Source organism: Cydia strobilella, chromosome Z (genome assembly GCF_947568885.1).
Source record: "Cydia strobilella chromosome Z, ilCydStro3.1, whole genome shotgun sequence".
In the NCBI taxonomy this organism is placed as follows: Eukaryota; Metazoa; Arthropoda; class Insecta; order Lepidoptera; family Tortricidae; genus Cydia; species Cydia strobilella.
This window is the reverse complement of record NC_086068.1, coordinates 12,885,014-12,891,021: the sequence shown is the minus strand read 5'-3', so window position 1 is coordinate 12,891,021 and position 6,008 is coordinate 12,885,014.

Sequence of the window (6,008 nt, the reverse complement as noted above, 5' to 3'; positions counted from 1 at the left end):
GTTTACTAAAAAGGGTGCTGCACTCTGGTGGCAGAACATTGCAGTAATATCCCCTATTCCTCGTCCTTTGGAAATCTGAAATAAAAAGTTGAGTTTTGTCAGATAGGTAAACCAACAATATTAATAAAAGGAACATTCATCAATGATCCTTAATGTCTTTTTTAGTATTATACTATAGTCTGGCAAACACAATCTGTCAGTAAGTAAACACAAAGAAAACTATACTCATCAATTAAAATGAGACAGTCCTGGGCGAAACTATAAGAAAGCTGTACGATACCTTTTACCAAGCTTTTATTTTTGCCCGGCTTCTATGCTTTAGTTATTATTCTGAGGGTAGCATAGGATTTTTTGTCTTTCACTTATAAATTTCGGTATTTCGCCATCGCCTCCTACCTATGATGCCACCCGGTCGGTTATAAGGACAAAGCATGACACTATTTTCTCTTTCCTCTTATAGGAATCGCAATAAGACTATCTTTCTCTATCAAAGAGTGTCAGGCCCTTGTGGCAAAACGATCTTATAACAAGACAAATAGACGCACCTAAGAAAGGTATACACTTCAACCAGGGGCAGTTTCACTATATAGGATTGCGGCCAGACCAATTCTGGGGTCTATAGCCCCCTCCACACTCGTAGTGTGGCGTCGATTTCGCAGATCTGCGAAAATAGCACTTTATATTATCTGTACCTACCTTTTGTTAAGTTCTCTAATATTACTTTCTGTAATAATATTTTATTCAAACTTTTTTAATCGTTTTAAACATTTTGAATTAGGGTGCTTTAGGGTAAATTCGAAAATGGGGATAAGTCGGAAATCACACATTTCTCCTAAACTGGGAACAATTTCTACGCTGGCAACACTTGTCAAGACGCCATGTTTATCTGCCCCCCCGCTTCAGTTCACGTCGCGTCGCTAGTCGTGAGCGCACGTTTGCTGAGGTCTATTAAATAAAAAAAAGTGCGATTTAGTGCCTTATGAGGACATTCGAAATTACCCCATAGCACATTACTCGGAATCCTGATAAGTTAAATCACTGTTCCTTTGTTTTAACGTTAGATTGTCATTTTTGTCGTATTAATGAGTACAGCATAACGGTCTATCTGTAGTTTTAAAAAAGCATTCGAATTTATCCCACGGGAGAACTTCGAATGAATGTAATAACCCCAAACTAGGTTTTCATAGTCCATTATCAGAGGTTGTCAACCCAGGAATTAACATAACGTTACGGTTATCGTAGTCCGAAGTACTCCGAACGCGGTTAAAAAATGTTGACAATCACTGATCTTTACTGATCACAGCGCGGAGGAAATTCGAAAATAAATTGTAATAAAAAAAACCGTGTCTTTACCGTGAATCAGCAGGATTGTTTAAGGGGGTAAATTAGAACGAAAAAGGAATATGATCCTTAACGCATATTGCATAAAAACCATTTCTACAGACCTTCGAAATTACCCCACTTGCTTTCGAAATTACCCGCTCCTTAAAAAAAGGGTATTCAAAATATTTTTTTTTATTTACATTTATTACCAAAATCAAGCAACGTATTAAAACAAAACTTCCGTGAGATACAGACATATTAAATATATTAATAACTGGTCTTAAAATACGTGAGTGACCCGTTATTAATATATTTAACGTATTAAAACGCTATTTTCACAAACCGTTGACGAATATATGTATCCAATTTCGCAAAGATCTCATTACTTGGAAGGAATACTTCTTAGGTTCTGACTTACGAGCCCAAACCCTAACATACTCTACACTCGCCTAAAAATATGTCGAATATACCCCAAAGCACCTTACTAGTTATTTAAGATGTTTAATCTCTCCTTCACGGGACAGGCATTGCCTAGTGTAGAGGTCAGTTAAAACTGTATCCAAGTGAATATTTATCGGAAATAAACGATTTTTATTTATTTATTTAATTTAATAGATAGGTTTCGTAAATGTTGTCTATCTATGGTTTATCTTTTCCGCTAGGGGTTCTATTACTGCGATTTTCTGCCGCCAGTGCAGTTCCAAGCCTAGAATCCCCTTGGTTTGGATAAAAAAATAAAAGTTAGTTTTTTTTGTAGCTAAACTATGAGTTTGTCAAAGGACCGTCTCATTTTAAACAGAGAGACTCATACTATCTTTGTCTTACACTAGTACTAGCACCCAAAAGAAAAGGATGAGTATAGTTTTTTTTTGTTCTTATTTACTGCCAATTTGGTTTGACCAACAGTAGTTCGATTTCTTTAAAATTTGAATGCACCTAATAGTCATTTATTTTCCAAAAAAACAAGGTTCTAACTTGTTCATTTTTAAAGGCTTAAACAATATATATATATATTTTTTTCATACTTGAGAGGTAGCGACTATGTATGTCTATGTCTTGACCTCATGGAACCCATCATCAGAACTAGACCTTAACACAAATGTTCCTTCAGAATTTACTTGTGCTTAACAAATATAACGAAGAGGACTTAAATCGCCAAAATTGAAATATGCGTTGTTAAAGTCCCGTTTTGGTCATCATCAGTAGTTCCACTTCAACAAATGGTAGTTTTGGATGAAAGTGCTTGGTTTGTTGATGAAAATACTAAAACCGATATGTATGCCTATAAGATTTGAGGAGTTCCCTGGATTCCTAATGCATCCCTTCATCAAAACTGGGTTTTTACAAAAACGGGACCAACTTGGGACTATATAGGTACTATTAGGTACATTAAAAAAAAAAAATCCAAATCGGCTCAGAAATTACGGAGTTCTGAGGTAACATACATACAAAAAAAATACGGTCGAATTAGAGTTGTGCCGTTCCCGGTAACATTACCCATTTTGTATGGGGAATGTTACCGAGAGAGAAATTTCCCCATACAAAATGGGGAATGTTACCGGGAATGGCACAACTCTAGGTCGAATTGATAACCTCCTCCTTTTTTGAAGTCGGTTAAAAAGTGGGTTAGGTTAGGTTACAACCTGTGACCCTTACATAAACGAAATGCTATCAGAAAATTGGGTTAGTTTAGGTTAGAACTGCGACCCTTACAGAAACGAAATGCTACTAGAAAAGTGGATGGTTTTACCTCCTTTTCTACATAATTATGCAAAAGATGCTCTTTTCCATTTCATTGTCTGGAATCTAAGAGTGCAACATCAGCAATAAGTAAACTTTCAACGACGGCATCCCACATTGAAGTCGGTTTTTTTCTTAAAAAATATCCTTATGTATTCGACTTTACAACTTAGCAAACTTGAGTCAATGAACAAAGTCAAGAGAGGCAGATCCGAGTTTCGAGTTTACTTTGGGGTTAAATTGTTATATTTGAACAAAATGAACGCGGACTGCCATAGATGTCAATCTGTTAAACTTCTTAAAGGCTTATTGAAAGTTAAAGTTAACATCTTTGTTTCAAGTTTGTTCTGGGGTTGGGTTCAAGTCTGTTACGATGAAAAACATAATAATCATACAGATGACTAAGAAGATTATTATCATATAATGAGGTATTTTAGTGTAAGTAATACTGTTAACATTAAGGCCCCGTGGTTTCAGGTTCTTCTCTCACTCTCACTGAGCGAAAGCGTGAGCGAGATGGCCGTGTGTGCCCGGAATCGCGGATCTTTAGCTCTATGCATATTTTCTTAGGTATTTTTAGCTCTATGCATAAATTGCTACACTTGTTTAAGGTACCTACGTTTTAGACCTACTTCACACGAACGTAAGTACTAATTATGTTCGTGTGATTATCTGTATCGATCGAAAGTCGCGAAAATCGATGTTGTTAAATTGTGGGCATCTTTCTCTGTCACTCTAATAATGAGTCTAATTACGCCTTCATTGGAGTAAAAGAGAAAGATCCTCGCAATTAGCGAATTTCGGTTTTCGCCGTAGGCCCTCAGGATTCGAAGCGATGAATTTACTAAGTAAGGCCTCAATTTTGCTAATTAAATTGTTGGCATACCGTATTGTAATCTAAAAAACCGGCCAAGTGCGAGTCGGACGAAGAGTTCCGTACCATTACGCAATAAAAACGGTAAAAAACCACGTTTGTTGTATGGGAGCCCCACTTCAATATAATTTATTTTATTCTGTTTTTAATAGGTATTTGTTGTTGTTGCGGCTACAGAAATACATCATCTGTGAAAATTTCAACTGTCTAGTCTGTTGACAGACATACAGACAGACAGACGGACGGACAGCGGAGTCTTAGTAATAGGGTCCCGTATTTACCCTTTGGGTACGGAACTCTAAAAAGCACTACGATTCTTCAAAAACTCTGCTCTGAACTGAACCTACTGCACCCTGCAATTATTCCCGAACTGTAGGTAAATTTTAAATCTGGAAAAGCCCGGTAATACCTATGACGTTTTCGCTCAGCCTTTTTAGGGTTCCGTACCAAAAAGGTACATAAGGAACCCTTATGGTGCGACTCTGCTCGTCCGTCCGTCCGTCTGTCTGTCACGTCCCTAAATATCTCGATAACTACTTACGCCGACAATTTGAAATTTGGAATAGTCATAAACAACGCTAACCCAGACACTGATGCGATTTGGAAATTTATTTTTTTGTTTGAATACGGGGGTTCACTAACCCCTTAGAATCATAAAACTTAGCAAACCTTTGTTAAATTTTGTCTCTTTTTCTAACAAACAGATAGGGACAAATGATTATCAATGGTTTTGTTCATGTTAGACTTGATTGACAGACGCAAAGAGTACCATAGTAGAGTAGTAGACATGCAGACGTTTATGAACATTGTCGCACTAGTTCTGATGTTGGGATCCATGAGGAATGAGATAACTCCTCATATCTTATATGCACGCATATAGCGATTTTTTATTTTCATCAACAAACAATTTGCATTAAAAAAAAGTGCCATTTGATGAAGTGGAACTGTTGATGAAGTCCAGACCGGAATTCTTCAACGACAAGTAAAGCTTTTCAGGACCATGGACATACACTATACATGGTCTGAATACATCACAAAGTGCGAAGCTCCCACAATTTGGTCAGACAGGAACGAGACCTGCCGGCCTAGCCAAGGTGACAATCGCTATCGCTTCGACAACGAAACGCTTTGTGTCTCTCTATCACTCTTCTATATGAGTGCGACAGTGACAGTTACGTTTCGACCGCTACGGACTGTAAGCGATTAGCACGTTGGCTACGCGGCCAGCTTAGTTATAGAAACTAAAAACCGGCCAAGTGCGAGTCGGACTCGCGCACGAAGGGTTCCGTACCATTACGCAAAAACGGAAAAAAATCACGTTGTATGGGAGCCCTCCTTACATATTTATTTTATTCTGTTTTTAGTATTTGTTGTTATAGCGGCAACAGAAATACATCATCAAAATTAAAGTATCGTGAGACATATTTCAAAATATTTAGATCACTACGGTTACACTCACTAGTATTTTTAGTTGCTTTTGGCGACATGTTTCGGTCACACCGTGCGCCGAGTACAGCCGCCGCGGGCACTCTAGCCTGAGGAAGGACTTCCGACGAATCTGCAATCCGTCGCTTAAAGCGACTAAAAATACTAGTGAGTGTAACGGTAGTGATCTAAATATATTGAAATACATCATCTGTGAAAATTTCAACTGTCTGTCACGGTTCATGAGATTAGGTACAGCCTGGCGACAGACGGACGGACAGCGGAGTCTTAGTAATAGGGTCCCGTTTTTACCCTTTGGGTATGGAACCCTAAAAATGGAAGAATAAAACACCTGTTTAAAGAAAACCGCCTTCAAAAAGGATAAAATAAAATACTAAAATCCCTTTTATATGCGCTTGCAACCGATATATTTGAAGTCGGTGCCAAGTTAAATAGTTACAATACCCGAAAACGACTTATGGACAGCTTTCTTTCTTTCTTATAGAACCGCACCTGGTCGGAATTCGGTTCGACAGTGTGTTAACGCTTTTAAGATTTGGTTTGGCACCGACTTTAAACATAATTTATATCAGTTGCTAGAGCATATGAGTCGCTTAACTTCAAACTCGGGTAAATCCAACTGTCA